At 40.6% G+C, this 18303-nt stretch overlaps 1 protein-coding gene across 2 annotated transcripts in view; it reads right to left on the reverse strand.

Annotated features, from left to right (window-relative positions):
- NT5DC3 (5'-nucleotidase domain containing 3) overlaps window positions 1-18303 on the reverse strand; it is a 75027-nt gene that overhangs the window by 46398 nt on the left and 10326 nt on the right. Inside the window, exon 1 of one of the 2 annotated variants that reach the window (XM_074226725.1) lies at window positions 118-456. The exons of the other annotated variant lie outside the window; for it this stretch is intronic. The gene's annotated coding sequence lies outside the window, so the exon portion shown is untranslated. Of the gene's footprint in view, window positions 1-117; window positions 457-18303 lie in introns of those variants that run through there. 2 annotated transcript variants of the gene reach the window in all.

Below are 18303 nucleotides of genomic sequence, written 5' to 3' on the forward strand. Positions count from 1 at the left end.
AGAAGGGAAGACAAACAACAACAATGAAGGATACAGTCTAGGAAATCACTCAATCCAGCCCCAAGAAGAAATTCAAACTTATGGAAGAAGCTGAAAAGAACCCCTCCATAAACCCACCTGGTGACTTATCTCTTAGCAACCAGCTCCAGACTTGGGTCAACTTTCCTTCTGTGCCAATTTTCTTTCTGTGCCAAGTCTGGCTTGAGCAACATCAGGGTTGGATTCTGGTGCCAATACAGTGAATACAACTGATGCCACTTAACATCCTTCCAAGTTTCACAATTGGGGTGACTCACCCAGGACTGTGCCAAGGGAGACTTTACACCGCTAAGGTCTGGATAGAAAACTACTCCTTCCTTAGAATCCCCCAGTTACCCATCCTCTGAAATTTCAGAGGACCAATTTTTAGGGAAAAAAAAACAAATAAAAAACTTTTGGTTTTCCACAGGTTCATTTTTAGCAAAAAAAAAAAAAACCGAACAAATGAATCAGCAGAATATTTTTAACTCGCCAACAGGAAACTGAATTAATCTGCATCTTCCATATTAAAAAAAATTCCAATTTAGCAGTTCTGAACCAAAAGTTTAAAGAAAACAAAAAACCAACCCTAAAAGAGCTCTGAGCAGGTGCAGGTTTACAAGCTTCACACAGATTTTGCCATTTGATCTCCACAACAATCCCAAGTGAGGGGATATTACAGGTATTACTATACTTGCCAATTTTATAAATGAGGAAATGGGCAGATTAAATGGTTTTGCCCAGTCACAGAACAAGGGAGCACAGAGGACTGGACTGAGAGTGATGAAGACCTTCAATAAAATCTGCCCTCAGACACTTAAAATTTTGTGACCTTGGACAAGTTACTTAACCTCTAGCTGACTCAGTTTCTTCAACTGTAAAATGAGTGGAAGAGGAAAATGGCAAGCCACTTCAGTATCTTAGCCAAGAAAAATCCAAATGAAGCCCTGAAGAGTCAAGACTGACTGGAAATGACTGAACAAGCCAATTACTGAGTAGAAAGAGCACTGACTCAAATTAGAGCACCTGGGTTTAGATGCCACCTTTTATCTTTGCTACCTGTGTGGCCTAAATAGGGATGTCACTTTTCCCCTCACACTCAACTGTAAAATGGAGATAATACTACCTGCCATCCAGAATTATTGTGAGGATTAAATGAGATACATTTGTAAATGTGCTTGACCAAGTGGCTAGTACACTGTAAGGCTTAGCCAATCCTTCCTTCCTTCTTATCTCCTGGGGAAGAGAAAGAATGTTGGAATGGAAGTTCAAGGTTCAAGCACTACCTTTCCCATTGAGTAAACTATAATTCAAAACGGTGGACTGACTTGTGATGTTGTAGGTAGACCCAGAGGCATATCTGAATCTTTCCCCATCACAAGAGATTTCCTTCTAAACATCATCTGCTTTCATCCAATGGTCCAAACCCTTATGAGTCTTTTAAATTCATTAAGGATTAATTGACACTTAATTCAATTTTGACTGATTGAACAGAAATATCTATGCCTTCTGTGACCATTAATGGGAATAGGAAAACACTAAAAATCAAATAAAAACACAAATGTCTTTTTTTTGGAAGGGGGGATTAATTTTACTTAGGCTATAAACTTAAAGAGAAAAAAAATTAATCCTGATTTTCACTTTCCCACCAGTTATATTTTGGCCTTGACCTGCCCTAAGGAAAAACAAGCCAGGGCATCTAGAATTACTCATCTGAAAATTTTAGATTGCTTGTCATATTTATCTAAGTCCCAACTAGAATTACACTTTTCATAGCTAACATCCTATAGCTAAAGTCTCCAATTCTGACTACTCATCAGGTTTTACAAGAGACCATAATCAAGTCTATTTCCACTGGGGCATTAGAAACCAGAACACCACAGGCAAATCCAGATTAAACACAAAATATGAAACCTTGAAAATGAGAGAACAAAGAAATAAACTGGAAAGACTAGAATGTTTAAAAAAAAAAACTTCTATCACCTTAAAAAGTGGAACAGGGAGGCTAGGTGGTGCAGTGGACAGAGCACTGGCCCTAGAGTCAGGAGGACCTGAGTACAAATTCGGCCTCAGACAATAATTGCCTAGCTCTGTGGCCTTGGGCAAGCCACTTAACCCCACTGCCTTAAACAAACATTTAAAAAAAAAAGAAAAAAGCAACAAATTCAACAAATGCCAAAGTATCTAATAATATATGCAAAATATTAGAATATGAAAAAAAGAGGTCCAACCCTCCAGGAGCTTACATTCTGCATATAAGACAAAATCAATCAACAGTAAACATTAAGTGCTTACTATTGAGGTTAGTGGGGGATTAGAACAATAGGTGATAGTGGGCCCTGGGGGAATCCACCCAGACTCCATGTTGTGACTCGGTTCTGGGCCTAGTTCAGTTCCCTTTCTTTTCAGTCATGGGTCTACTCCAATTTCTTTTTTTTTCTGTTTTGTTTTGGGTTTTTTGCAAGGCAAACAGGGTTAAGTGGCTTGCCCAAGGCCACACAGCTAGGTCATTATTAAGTGTCTGAGACCGGATTTGAACTCAGGTCCTCCTGACTCTAGGGCCAGTGCTCTGTCCACTGCACCACCCAGCCGCCCCTCCAGTCCAATTTCTTTTGTGAGAAAACTAAACCTGCCTAGCTGTTCTCAACTCCACCGCCTTCCATCAGCTCCATGGAGAACAGAAATCCAGGCAGATCCAAAGACCAATGCAAATTTTTTCACAACATCCATCTCAAGCAATTCGTGTCTCATCTGAAAACTAGCCCCGGATTGATCAGTTAAGATTTCTATGTCCCTAGGATCATTTACAGATCCTTAAAGGAGACTAGGACGCCTCCTTTTCTGATTTCAGAGAATTACGCCTGTTCACTCTCTTCCTCCCAATTTAGAAAGCTCCAAATTCTTCCTCCAATTAGAAACGTTTACATAATTATGTATAGTGGTTAATTTTCTTTTAATTCATCTTATTTAATTATTTTTAATGTATTAAAAATTTGTCCCTGTATTTGGGTCCAGTGTTAAGCAAATGGCACATACCCAGCGTTCAACAAATCACCATGCTGGAAGTGGAAGCCTTGTTTCCTCAGTCCTTTCATCTTTCACCAGCCACAGGCTATCCGAGTCACTGTGCTAAGCAATAGTAAAACAAAGACAAAAGTAAAACAATCCCTGCCTTCAGGTGGCCTACTCTCCATTGGAGGGCACCTATGGGCACCACAGAAGCCTCTAAACAATATATGGAAACTGAATGAGGTACTTTGGGGAGAAGGGATTAGGAACTGAAAAAGAAAAGCTTCATGAGGAAATTTGATCAGTCCTATGGAAAGTCGAAGAGAAGGATGAGGAAGAAATGCCCTGAAGGTGGGCCGGGACAAAGGCACAGGGATGGGTGATCAAGGATTGTGGGGACAAAGTCCTGAGTAGATCAGGGTGACTGTGACACAGAGGGCAGGGAAGGGAATGAAGAGCAAAATGAAAGATTAGGAAGGAAGGGGCCAGGTGGTGAAGAGTTGATGTTTTAGCCTGAAGACTCTGGGCTCTGACTGGTGAGGAGTCACCTGGGCTTTCCACACCCTGGTTATCTCCCTACCATGTCACCTGAGTTCCAGAAGTGGGGAATATGGGGGTGTTTGGGTTCCCCAAGAATAGGAAAGGAGAACTGTTAGTTTACCTTATGAAAAAAAGGGTCTGCCTGTGGTGGTTGCCCATGGGCAGGTTTGTGAGTGTCAGACAAAAAACTTAGTCTCAATCTGATCAAAACCTGAGATTAGGCCAGGTTGCCCCCAACTAGTTCTGAGTTAACCTAGGGTTTGCAACCTTCTCCTTTGCACATGCTCAAATTCTTGCTCATTAGCATATGGGGGGGGGCATAAGGGGACCAATGCATCAATTAGATTGTGACCCCAGGGCCCAGTGGACAGAGCCCCGGCCCTGGCCTCAGGAGTACCTGAATTCAAATCCAGCCTCAGATACTTAATAATTACCTAGCTGTGTGGCCTTGGCCAAGTCACTTAACCTCATTGCCTCGAAAAAAAACTCATCTAAAGATTGTGACCCCAGCTAATGATTGGCATGAAGAGGCAGGAGCAAAGCTTTTCAAGTGTGTAATAGACCTAACCTTTCCTGGATTCCCCGCCCTTCTCCCTTTAAGAGAGAGATGTGCCATTTATTAGGATGTCTTAATAAAAAAAACATTTTAATCACTCTGGATCAGGTATTCATCACAAGCCATTTATAACCCCAGACCTCCAACCAAGACTCAAACCCCTTTCTCTTCCAAGCTCTTAGTTCCAAATCAATAATCAAATCCATCCTCCCATCCCTGGAGAAGTCATTTGCCCTATGGCTCCAACAATAACCATGTCCTCCGACTTTCCTCTCCTGCTACTACTCTCAGCTATGTGTATTTCCCTGTCAGAATGGAAGCCCCTGGAGGAAGGGGAGGTCTAGCTGTCTTGTCTTTGTGCATGTCTAGCCACTAGGAAGCACCTAACACATGCTTTCTTTCACCTCTTCATTCATCAGGAAGCTGCCAGAAACTGTTACAGGGAGTGAAGGGGATCGGATGCAACCTGGGAAAGTCATCTTGTCAACTATCTGAAGGGAGGAGGGAGAGGCTTGAGGTGGAAAAACCAATGAGGAGACCTTCTAACAGACCAGGCCTGGACCAGAGGGACTGCTATGAGGCGAGGGGAGACCAACGTGAAGAGATGGCACAGATACTTCCAAGAAGGGACTAGAAATGGTGACTCATTGGATGCCCCATCAAATGAGAAAGGCTGAACAAAAATGGCAATTGAATAGAAAGGAATATTATTTCACTTTAAGAAATTATGAGCATGAGGAATTCAATGAAACAGGGAAACGCTATAGGAGTGGATTCAGAGCAAAGTGAGCAGGAGCAACAGAAAATACACAATGACCACAAAAACACAATTAAAAGCCACCAAAATTCAGATCCACACAATCTATAGTCAGTACTGACCCAAGAAGACTAAAGATAGAGCATCTGCCTCCTCTCAGAGGAGATGAGGAGATTGAGGCTGAGTAAAGTCAAATAACTTAGCCATGGTCATATGAGTGGCAAATGGCTGGATCAGGATCTTAACCCATGTCTTTCAATTCTAACTGCACCTTCTTCCCAGTGTCCCACACTCCCTCCCTCTCTATATGGTCCATATGACTTTTTGTTTTGCTTAACTATTACTTCTTTGTTATAAGCAAATAAAAGTTTCATTTCTTTAATTTTAAAAAAGAAAACTAGTTAAAAAAAACTAGATCTTTCCAAAGAGAAATGATAGCCATCTTAATGAATCACCCTACCCAAAGCAAAATGACAAAAAATCCTTTTTTAAGTCTGATGGGAATAAGATCTAATGTTCTTTCCCATAGCCATTTTATCTGCTTGACATTTAGCACTAATATGACAGATGCATAAGGAAGCAAGGAGAAAAATACAGTTCATTTTCTGTTCAATCTAGTACTTTTTTAAAAGTCTTTGAAAATTTACAGGAATGAAGGGGGGAAAAAGATTATTTTTCTTCTTCTAAAATAGACTCAATCTCTTCATAGCTTTGAAATCATTCTACTACTGAACTTCAAAGAGATAACTTGGCTAAGGTCATATAGCTGGCCAGTGGGCAAACCAGGATTTGAATACAAACCTTCTCCCTCCAAAACCAGGATTTGTTTAACTATAAACAAATGGAAGGATGCTAGCATCTCTTCTCAATCACAGCTCCAAATCAAAAAAGTGGGGAGAGGGGAATTAATAATGAAAACTTTAATGTTCTTTGGGAAAAGGTAATATCAAAATAAACTCAACTGAGTCAGAGAGAGTTCAGATTTGGGTGAGATGTTCAATCTTTTATTTCAGTTTGGCAAATGCAAGTTACAAGAGTTGGTTATTATTTTAATCTAAAGATTTTGGTTAGTTCTGGCATGAATCTCACCTTAGTGGTAGCTAGGTGGTGCCACAGTGTACAAAACTCTGGACCTGGAGTCAGGAAGACCTGGATTCAAATTCAGCCTCAGACTCTTTCTAGTTCTGTGACCCTGACCAAGTCTGCATAGTCTTAGACTATGTCCACATGGTCTTAGACATTAAAGTGCTAAATAAATACTTACTATAATAATAATAATAATAATTATTATTATTATTATTATTTCAAGATTGCATTAGAAATAGCACCCAGAAATAGGAGCAATGGTTACAAAAAGCATATTTCATCATGAAGAAGTCAGACCAGATTCACTGTATTTCCTTTTGACAGCATTACTACACTGATAGATGAGGTGACCAGAGTGTTGATATAGCACCTCATGGAGAATACAGGAGATGTGTGGACCAAACAATAACATAATTGGTTGGACTCAGAAGTGGCTGCAAATAGCTCACTGTCAAAATGACAGGAGGTCTCCAATAGAATCTCCTAGCAATGGGTCTGTGTCATTTAACGTTTTTATCAATGACTTAGATTCAGGCAGAAATAGCACGTTCATCGAATTTGAAAAGACATTAAAAAAAAGAAAAAAAAAAAGCAGCTGGTCAACCCAACTGGATGACAGAATCAGGTTCCAGAAGGCTCAGATAAACTAGAGAATGGGGCTTGAAAATGAAATGCAATGGGATAAATGCAAAATCTTGCACTGGAAAAATCAATTTCATAAGAACAAGATGGAGGAAGTATGACTAGATCACAATCTGTCTGAAGAAGATCCAGGAGATTTAGATCTAACCAAAAAAATCTAATCCAATGTTGGGCTGCATCAAGGAGATGACAACCCTGCTACATTCTGTACCAAGGAGGTCAGAGTCCACCTAGAAGATGGTGCTCAAGTCTGGACATCCCCAAAGGTGAACAAATCAATGAGCTGAAAAAGATCTGGAAGAGGAGAGAAGCGTCAGGAGTCCAGGAGACCTGAGTATCACTTGAAGGGATCAGATTTGTTGAGGCTGAAAGGTAGAGAAGGCTCAAGAGAGACAAGAAAACTGTTTTCAAGTATGTGGAGAAGGAACAAGAAATCTTCTGTAGGATCCAGTGGGGAAAACCAGAAACAATGGGTAGAAATGTGGATGATCAAATTTAAGCTCTTCACACAACCAAACACAGCAAGGTGGTGCCATGGGGCAGAGTGCCAAGTCTGGAGTCAGAAAGGCTCATCTTCCTGAGTTCAAATCTACCCTCAGACAACCACTAGCTGTGTGACCCTGGGCAAGTTCCTTAGTTTTGTCTCCATTTCCTCAATCCTAAAACAAGCAGAAGGAAATGGCAAACCACTCCAGTATCTTTGCCAAGAAAATTCTCAAATAAGATGACAAAGAGATGGATATGACTGAAACCACTGAACAACAAAACAACCAGAATCAAAAAATGGAAGGGGCTCCCACAAGAGGAGATGGGGGGGGGGGGGGTCTTTCAGCATAGTCTGAAAGTCCATTTGTCAGATATTCTCTGACAGGGATTCCTCTGAGGTATTGGTGGGACTAGATAGACACTGTGATCCCTTCTATACAGGGATTCTATGATTACACACACAACAGGTACCAGGCTGGAAATTCTTTTATTCAGCCATTTTTTCATGGCCAAAGTAGAATCAGTTATATTCAAAACTCCTAAAATGTTTTGTAGAGACCAGGACAACATACTCTTCACAGGAAAATAATCTTTCTAGTAAAGTATTTGAAATAAGAGTTGAAAACTAAAAGGATCCAGTGAGGAAATTAAATATTAAAAATTAAAAGACCATCCATCCTCTCTATCTAAATAAACTAAAACATGGTCTAGTAGAAAAGTTGAACATCTGAAAAGTCAGAAGACCTGGGTTCCATTCATACTCTAAGACTAGCTATATGAGCTTAGCTAAATTCCTTACCCTTCCTGAGTCTCAGTCCCACTCAGTCAAGTGGGTATCCTAATATATGCACTACCTCTCCCACAGAGCCAGTGTATGCCAAGTGCCCAAGCTTTAAAATTCTACAGAAATAGGGGAGGCTAGGTGGATAGAGCATGGGCCCTGGAGTCAGGAGTACCTGAGTTCAAATCCCGGCCTCAGACATTTAATTAACTACCTGTGTGGCTTTGGGCAAGTCACTTAACCCCATTTGCCTTGCAAAAAAAAAAACCCAACCAAATCCTACAGAAATAAATCACTATGATTCACAGCTATTTGAGAACAAGCTACTTAACTTATCTGAAGCTGAATGTCCTTATCTCTAAAATGGAACAGTACAAACAACCAACTTAATACTTGAGAAATGGAAATATATACAAGACCTGGCATGACAGACTGAAACTATGTTGACCTTTGTCGAAGGTATTTATTACATCACTGGGACATTTTTCATTCACTACAGAATGCAATCTAGGATTATTGGGAGGAGAGCATTGGAACTAGATGAATGTGAATGTGGTGTAATGGAAAAGCCCTGGATTTGACATCAAAGGCCCAGAGTTCAAATCCCTGGTCTGCTCACTATCTGTGTAGCCTGGTGCCACCCCTGGGAGAGGAACAATATCCTAAGCTCTCACCTAATATAAGTTAGGCTAGTGTTTCTTTAAAAGGTATTGATTCTGAGGGCAGCTAGGTGACATAATGGATAGAGTACCAGCCCTGGAGTCAGGAGAACCTGAGTTCAAATCCGGTCTCAGACACTTAATTACCTAGCTGTGTGACCTTGGGCAAGTCACTTAACCCCAAGGCCTTGCAAAAACTAAATAAATAAAAATTTTTAAAAAAGGCATTGATTCTAATGTTCCCCCATCCTTCTCAAAGTCTAACAATGAGATAAATGATAAAAAGCCAGAATAAATTATGAAAAGTATTAGGACATTCCTTGAAAACCGGTTGGCTCAGAGGATGCAGGGTTCATAAGGTTGATATCACTTTCTTCATCAGCTAAATACAGAACAATGAGGACCAGAGGAAGGTGGGGACAGGCTAAGCTGGTGGATCCCAAAGAACAATGCAAGCCAGAGACTTTACTAAACTGAATAAACTCAAGATATCCTCAAAGTCTGTCCTAAACCTATCTAGAGATACTGTTCACCAACCCTCCCATAAAAGGAAGAGAACCATAGGAAGGCCAGAACAAACGTATAAGTCAAATTGCTTTGAATGGCATTTCCCCTTCTAATGTGAAGTAAATCTTGGTTAACCATTGAATGACTTATGTTTGTCCCATTTTGTTTCAATATCAAACGTAGACTACTGGAGAACAGGCCACAATCATCTCCAACCCAGAATAATCTCCAAATCCTTCCCGATTCTACACTTGTGATTTTCCTCTAGGCAATTCACTGTGCATGGCTGTGTATATCATCTGACCTAGTGATGAGCATTAGAATTAAAATTTCAAAGATTAAAGGAAGAAAAGCATCCATATGTACAAAAATATTTATAGCATTTTTATTATAGTAAAAATATATATAAATTAAGGGGGTACCCATCATCTGAGCAGCGGTTGAAAACATATGGCATAAGAATAAAAAGAAGGGGCAGCTAGGTGGTGAAGTGGATAGAGCACAGGCCCTGGAGTTAGGAGGACCTGAGTTCAAATCCAGCCTCCTAACACTTAATAAATATGTGACCTTGGGCAAGTCACTTAACCCCACTGCCTTGCAAAAACTAAAAAAAAAAGAATATAAAGGAATAATATTATTCCATATAATGATGAAAAAGATGATTTTAGAAAAACCTAGGAAGCCGGGAATGAACTGATGCAAGGCAGTCTATAGAATATCGACACTCTAAAGACAAATAACTTTGAAAGACTTTTAACAATGCCATGACCACCTATGGTTTAAAAAGAAATGATAAGGAAGTATCTTACCTATTTCCTGATAGATAGGTAAAGGACTCAAGAATCAGAATGAGAAATTTTATGGACAAGACCTATGTGGCAATTTGCTTTGCTTGACTCTGCATACTTATTACAAGAGTTTTGTTCTTGTTTTGCAATTGGGGTTGGAAGGAGAGAGGATTAGAATTAAGATTCACCTTCCAAAGGGAGCAGAACCAAGAAAACATTACACACATTAACAACACTGTGAGAGGATCAACCTAGATGGTTGATCCTCTGCAATTCAGAGAGCTAGGACAACCAGGGGAGAGTGCTATGGACAAAGCCATCCACATCCAGAGGGGAAAAAATCCAGAATCTGAATTTATACTATGTTCACTTTTTTTAAAACTTCTCTTCTGTTTTTTCTTCCCATCTCATGGTTTTCTTTCTCTTCCCTTTGTTCTAATTCCTCATATACAAAATGACTAATGTGTAAATATACTAAACACAAATGTATATGTGCAATTTTTACTAGACTGTGAGCTGCCATGGGAGGGGGAGGGAAGGGAGGGTGGTAGGAAAATATGCAACTCATAAATTTGTAAACAGATGAATGCTGAAAAATTGCCATAGCAAGTAATTGGATTTATCTTCCCACCACTCCCCCTCAAAAAAAAAAAAAGAATCAAATGAAGACCAAAGCAAATTACATAGAAGCCAAGATTACTCTGAAAATTATGAGTTGGGGGCAGCTAGGTGGTACAATGGATAGAGCATGGGTCCTGAAGTCAGGAGGACCTAAGTTCAAATCCAACCTCAGACACTTAATAATTGCCTAGCTGTGTGACCTTGGGCAAGCCACCTAATCCCACTGCCTTGCAAAAAAAAAAAGTTATGTATTGAATTTAGCATATTATATAGCTCTAATTTTTTATTACTATTTAAAAGATTATTAATATCATATATATGTACATATATATATATATATATATATTCCAAAATAGCAACAAGTTCTTGTAATACAATTCACATTCTCACTCCCAGTACAAGATTCTAGCTGTTCTCTGATTCTTGGCCAGCAGACCATCAGCTGAATCAACATGCATCCTCATCATCATCAACATCATCATCCTCCTTATCCTCATCCTCATCATACTCAATAAACATTTTCTAGGTGCCAGGCATGGTGGAGACACCAAGAAAAGAAAAAACAGGCTCTGTTCTCAAGGATCTCATTCTAATGCAAGAAACAAAATGCCTGTTACCATGGACTTATCAGATATTCACAGTATAAAGAAGAGGAAAGGTCAGAGGGAAGGAACTACAGGATGGATAGGAACCAGGAGAGGTCTCTTGCAGAGGGTGGAACTGAAGCCAGAAAACTCAGAAGGGAGAAGTGAAGAGGTAGACATCACATGGGGGAACAGTTGGTGAAAAGGCAATGGGTATTTCTATAGCATAAGAAAACTGAAAAAGTAGGAAGGGGTCAGGTTGCAGGAGATTTTATTTATTTAGTGACTCATTCATTTTGTATTTTGGGATTGGCTCTCCCTACCTCATCCCAGCAGAAGGTGCACCGGCTCTGCTTCTGATCTGGAGTTTGCCCCTGCTTATGGCACCTGCAGCTTAGCGCCCCCTCTCACTGCTCCCAGGAGCCACTCACCAAACGGGGACAGGACTTGGAATACCCAGTCTCTTTTAGACTTATTAGAACTCGTAACTCCTGAGTTCAAGTATCTACCGGCCTCAACCTCCTCAGCAACAAGAATGAGTCCCATATCTCCTTAAATGCCCAACTGTGAAGGGCTTTTTTTGTTTGTTTTGTTTTTTAGGTTTTTGCAAGGCAAATGGGGTTAAGTGGCTTGCCCAAGGCCACACAGCTAGGTCATTATTAAGTGTCTGGGCCTGGATTTGAACCCAGGTACTCCTGACTCCAGGGCTGGTGCTTTATTCGCTAGGCCACCTAGCTGCCCCTGTGAAGGGCTTTTAAAAGCAAACTAGATCATGTTACAGTTGATATAAATTGTATAAACTGAAGTTTACTTATTAGCGAACAGGGGCTAAAGAAGGGTCTGTGTGGCCTGGTCAAACCTCTATTTTAGGAAGATCACTTTGGCTACTGAATGGGAGAAGGCCTGGAGCAGAGACCCGGAGACAAAGCCCTTCCCAGATCTAATTACTGCAACGGTCCTGCTGAGAGATGATGAAAGCCTGTAGGGGGAGAGCTGTGTGAAATGGAGAAAAAGGGAATGCTGCAAGAAATATCATGAAGGAAGAACGACTTGATGACAGATCAGACATGAAGCATAAATGCAAGTAGGGGGGAAGGGTTGAAGATAACAGGGGGGGGTAACTAAGGGGTATAGCAGTACCTTCAATAGCAATAAGGTCAAATGTTTCCCTCCTATGGCTAAGTAAAGCTCCTGATAAAACTCTGGAGGAAAGAATTAGGAGCAGAAAAAGTTACTTATAAAGAGAAAAATTTAAATTACATCAAGTAATGAATTCCTTAAAAATTAAAACAGTCCAAAAAGAAATCAAGGACTTCATTAGATAGTAAGTATTAAAATAAAATTACCTATGCGTTGTCTCAATTCATTCCAATATCAAACATAAGCTACTAGACCAGACTGGGTCAGGCCCAGCCCAGAGCACCCACATTCTTTAGACGGGAAAACTGAAGTCCAGAGAGGGCAGATAATACAGAGATTCCACAGAGTGTTTTCCATGTCACAGGTGTCTGTGGATTAGCTGATGAACTGACCAACTTAAAAGGTACAAGAGATTTTGTTAGCATTTCTCTTCTTAATCTTGTATTCATCCTTTCCCATCCAGCAATGCCACAGGGAGCAGGATTTTATGCCACTAACAGGCCTGAAGAGTAAGGAAGTTTGTGAAAGTGAGGATGAAGATGGGTTTCCTCCTCCTCAGGGCTTCTCCTCTCAGCTCACTGCAATGGGCTGAACCACTCCACCCTTCCTAAGCTTACTCTGCCAACCTGAGAGGCCGTATGAATCATCTGTGTCCTCCATAAAAGAAGCATTGCCCAAGGTCAGCAGCAACAGAAACCGGCCAAGGCTGATTCCGAGGCTGGCTAGTTAGAGCCTCGGCTGGGCCCTCCCTTTAGAAGCATCACACCCTCTTACAAGGCAGCAAAACAGTTAAAAAAAAATCAAATAAAAAGTTTCTATCCAAGAAAGAAGGACCCAAATTCAACCACCAGTTCTGGGCTGAGTCCAATGCTTAGCATTTAGTTGGTGCTCCATAAAAGCTTAGAAGATGAAATAAGTCATTTGGACTTGATGACCCTGAAGGTCCTTTGAGCCCTTAAAACTACAGTAACTTTAATCTGCAATTCATTTAGCTCTTGTTCAATTCACATGCAGATTTATTGACCACTATTCTCCCGGATAAATCAGGACAGGACAATGGCACATTTTGAGCTGGAAATGACTAGAAATCATCTAGTCCAAACCCCACCCCCCTCCTTGTTTTACAGAAAGAGTCTTGTCCAAGGTCACTCAGGAAATAGCAAATTCAGGATTTGAACTCATTCCCCTGCATCCAAACCCTGTGTTCTTTCTAGTACATGACGCTGCCTCTTGCTGGGGCAGCTGGGGAGCTCACAGGACCTCCCGTCAGTCATGAAATCAGGAGGTTCTGTTGTTGTTGGGTCATTTTCAACCAGGACTCATTTTCTGTATTTGAGGAGTCAGAAAGACCTGAGTTCAAATTTGACCTCAGATACTTACTAAGCTGGTAGGACCTTAGAGAAGTCCTGTTTGCCTCAGTTTCCCCACCTGTAAAATGAGCTGGAGAGAAAAATGGCAAACTAGCCTAGAATCTTCGCCAAGAAAACCCCAAATGGGGTCACCAAGAGTCAGACCGTCCCTCAAGACCCTCTATGATCCCTGTGAAAAAGGGACCACTGAGAGATCCCACAGTGTAGTAGACAAAACTACAACCAGACAGAGCTGGGGGGCAACTCCCCCCCAGACAGTAGCAGCTGGGAGCCCCATTAGCAATGACACCATCCATCTGAGTCTAGGCAGAACAGGGGCAATAATCAGACCAGTACAGTAATGTCCAGAGGGTGCTATCACTATCTGCCTTTATAACAGCTCCTAGACTGGGCTTGGCTTTGCAAACTCCTGTCTCCTTTCTGGGAGATGGTGGGGACTATGGATGTGGAACACTGCATGTACTGTTAGCCTTGGCTGATATGTGGTTAATTTTGCTGAACCTCTCTTACATACTCTCTCTCTCTCTCTCTCTCTCACACACACACACACACACACACAAGAATACACACTTTCCTTTTTTATTCTTTGTGAAAGGAGGAAAGAGGATAAGTTTTAGAAATGAAGGTCACAAATAGTTCACTAAATTTTAAATGATCATCCTAAAAACGGGTCTGACCAAGTCACAATCTCCACCCCACTGCCACTCCAATCAGTTAACTTCTGTGGGTCTTTATTACCCAGGGAAGAAGTGTGGAGTCTTTTTTTTTGGGGGGGGGGGGGTTGCAAGGCAATGGGGTTAAGGGACTTGTCCAAGGTCACACAGCTTGTCCTATCAAGTGTCTGAGGCCTGGTTTGAACTCAGATCCTCCTGACTCCAGGGCCCAGCTTGTATCCATAAGTCACCTAGCTGCCTCCAAGTGTGGACTCTTCTAACTTTTAAGGTCCCTTCCTGGTTTTCCAGCCTTTTTTCCTATCTGATTCATCTCTGGCCCCCACCCCCAGTCCCCCACATACTCCACAATCCTGTGATATCAGTCTCCTTACAATCCATCTTCAGACTCCGCTTTCACTGACATTTCCCTGGAATCCTGGAAGCCAGTGGAGCTGCTATTTCCAGGGCAAGCATGGAAGCACGCCAATCAAGAATTCCCAGGTTTCCAAGGTCCCAACACTCCCTTCTGATATACTGCAGACTCTGGCATAGAGGGTCCTAAAGAGCCAACTCTTCAACCTCAAAGACCCAGGAGGGTTCTAACCCTAGGAGGGAGAGGATAGGTCAGCAAAAGAAGCCAAGGGAACTGGAAGAAGACCAGGCAGGGGTAGTCCAGCATAGAGTGAAACTTGGTCCTGGCACAAAGCCCCAGATCCGGACATAAAACAGAAGAAACAAATAAAAAGAATACTCCCACCATTATAAAGAATTACTGGAGGGGCAGCTAGGTAGCACAGTGGATAGAGTACTGGAGTCAGGAGTATCTGAGTTCAAATCCAGCCTCAGATACTTAATAATTACCTTGCTGTATGGCCTTGGGCAAGCCACTTAACCCCATTTGCCTTGTAAAAACTTAAAAAAAATTCTAATCTGAGAGAAAGTGATGCTATAATAATGGCAAAAAGAGCTCAAACAAAAAAAAATTTATTTCCCAAAGAACTACCTAAATACCTAGAAGAAAAGGATCAAAAGATTAAAAACTCTGAAAGAATGAGGAGCAGAAAAACTTGCTTATATGAAAAAGTATAAATTTTACCCAAGAATTGGTATTTCTTCAAACTTAGAATGGGTCAAACAGAAATCAATGATTATACCAGGTAGTAAATACAAAAACAAAATCAAAAAAACTGAAAAATTAAAGAAAATGTAAACTATCTGATACTGCAAGCAAAGATCAAGAAGAGATCATTTAAGAATCAGTGAATTAATAAAAAACCATGATATCAAAAAAAATGCCCAGATTCTATATTCAAGAAATCATAAATGAAGACTGACCAAACCTATTGAAAACAGGACAAAGTGAATCTCAAAGAAAGAATCCCATTTATCACCCATCCTGAAAGAAATCCTTAAATGAAAGATCCCAGAAATACCTGAGAATAAATCCAAAGTTCCATATCAATGAAAGAATACTGTTTTCATTTTCCCCTACTCCTAATTCCTCATAGATAAAATCACTAATATGCATATATGTTAAAGACAAATGCACATGGATAACTTTCACTAGACTATTAGCCACTGGTGGGGGGAGGGGAAGAAGGGGGGTGGTAGAAAATTGTGTAACTTATAAATATGTGAGTGAATGAATGTTGAATCCATTCTATTTATATAATATGTAATTAGAAAAAAAATCAATAAAAAAAGAAATCAATCAAGTGCCAAGGAATAACAGGATCGCACAAGACCTGACATTTTTTATAAACAAAACAAAAGCCTGGAATACAGTATTCTAAAAGGCAAAAAAAAAAAAAAAAATACAGGCTTACAACATAGCACAGCTTAATCTACAATGCTGGGTAGTCGTTCAGGGAAAGAACAGAGGTCTTTCAAGTCTATCTGATGGAAAAAAACAACTAAGTGGGAATTTTTTTTTGATGGCATCTGCAATGCATCTTTTTTCCAGTTCCGTGTAAAAACAATTTTTAACATTCATTTTTTAAAGTTTTAAGTTCCAAATTCTCTCTTATCTCCCTTTTCTTACCCCCCCCCACCATTGAAAAAGCAAATAATTTGATATAGGTTATATATATACAGCCATGCAAAACATTTACATATTAGTCATGATGTGGAAGAAAACATAGATTTCCCCCCACCCACCCCAATAAAAACAACAAGAAAAGTAAAGGAAGTTTAAAATAACAGTCTGCTTCAATCTTCACTCAGACTGCATCAGTTCTTTCTCTGGAGGTGGACAGGATTTTAAAACATGAGTCCTTCAGAATTGCTGAGAACAGCTAAGTCACTCACAGTCCATAAGCAGGAAATCAAAAGTAAATTTATTTAAGCAATTGAAAGGAGACATATGATGATGCCACGTAAACATTCTAATGAAGAATCTTATTGAGTTTAAAATATTTAACTCTGTTCTGAGAATTTTGAGAAGGGAAAAAGAACAGAGGATAAAGGAACATAGCAGGACAGAAAAGGAGGAAGTGGGTAGAACCTGATATGTCTTGTAATTTGAAGAATATAACAAACATAGATGAAAGTTTTGGGGGACAGGGCATCAGATGAATCTTACTCTTATCTGAACTGCTCAAAGAAGTAAGCACCCACCCGCCCACCCCACCCCCACACACACACCCTCAGCTTGGTTTGAAAATATATGAAACTAAAAATAAGAAACAAGTCAGAATAATTTTTGTAGTTCTTTGGTCATTTTTCAGTCATTCCAAATCTTCATGACTCCATTTGGGGGTTTCTTAGCAAAGATACTGTAGTGGTTAGTCATGTCCTTCCCCAGATCATTTTATAGATGAGGAAACTGAAGCAAATAGGATTCAATGACCTGCCAAGAGTCACAAAGCTAATGTATCTGAGCTCAGGTTTAAAGTTAGAAAGTTAAGTTTTCCTGACTCCAAGCCAGGCACTCTATCCACTGTATCACCTAGCTGTCCCTGAAGGAGAATAATACTGGGGAGAAAATAATTTAAAAATAAATGAAAATAGGGGCGGCTAGGTGGCATAGTGGATAAAGCACCAGCCCTGGAGTCAGGAGTACCTGGATTCAAATCCAGTCTCAGACACTTAATAATTACCTAGCTGTGTGGCCTTGGGCAAGCCACTTAACCCTGTTTGCCTTGCAAAAAAAACCTAAAAAATAAATGAAAATAAAACAAAACTTCCTGATCTTCCAAGGAGAGAACTGAAAAACTCAAAATTCTAAATCTAAGAGGGCACCAGCATGTGGGAATCAGCTGAATAAACCGTAGTATAAAAATAAAATATTACTACTTTGTAAGAAATTGTGAAAGAGACAATTTCAGGGAATCCTAGATGGCTTGAACTAATGCAGTAAGGTAAACAGAAACCGAAGAATAATTTATACAGGGACAACAACATGAAAAATAAAAACTATTTTGGGGGCAGCTAGGTAGTACAGTGGATACAGCATCAGCCTTGGAATCAGGAAAACCTGAGTTTAAATGTGGCCTTAGACACCTGGGAAATTCATAACCTGGATGGATGGATGGAAGGAAGGAAGGAGGGAGAGAAGGGAAGGGAAGGAAGGGAGAGGAAGGGAGAGGAGGGGAGGAGAGGGGAAGGGGGGGAAGGGAGGGAGGGGAGGGAGAAAGGGAGGGGAGGGAGAAAGGGAGGGAAGGGAGGGAGGGGAGGGAGGGAAGGAAGGGAGAGGAAGGGAGAGGAAGGGAGAGGAGGGGAGGGGAGGGGAAGGGGGGGGAAGGGAGGGAGGGGAGGGGGGGAAAGGGAGGGAAGGGAGGGAGGGGAGGGGAGGGAGGGAGGGAGAGCAGAATTTTACAGACTCCTGATTAAAATGACCAACCTCCAGGTCTCTGGGGTAGCATGTTACTCACTTTCTGACAGAATGAATATATACCTCTGCACAGGGGCAATGTGTGGATTTGCTCTATTATACAAACTTACTTGCTACAAAGGGCATATTTTTCTCTTTTAATGGGGGGGGCGTTGCCAAAAAATGAAGGTTATTTAGCCATTTTTAAAAAAAATAAGCAACAAAATGTTTTTTTTTTAAATAAGCAACAAAGTAAACAAGCAACACAAATGTACAGTTTCATATGCAATCATTT

The sequence above is a fragment of the Macrotis lagotis genome, chromosome 2, assembly GCF_037893015.1.
Source record: "Macrotis lagotis isolate mMagLag1 chromosome 2, bilby.v1.9.chrom.fasta, whole genome shotgun sequence".
Lineage (NCBI taxonomy): Eukaryota > Metazoa > Chordata > Mammalia > Peramelemorphia > Peramelidae > Macrotis > Macrotis lagotis.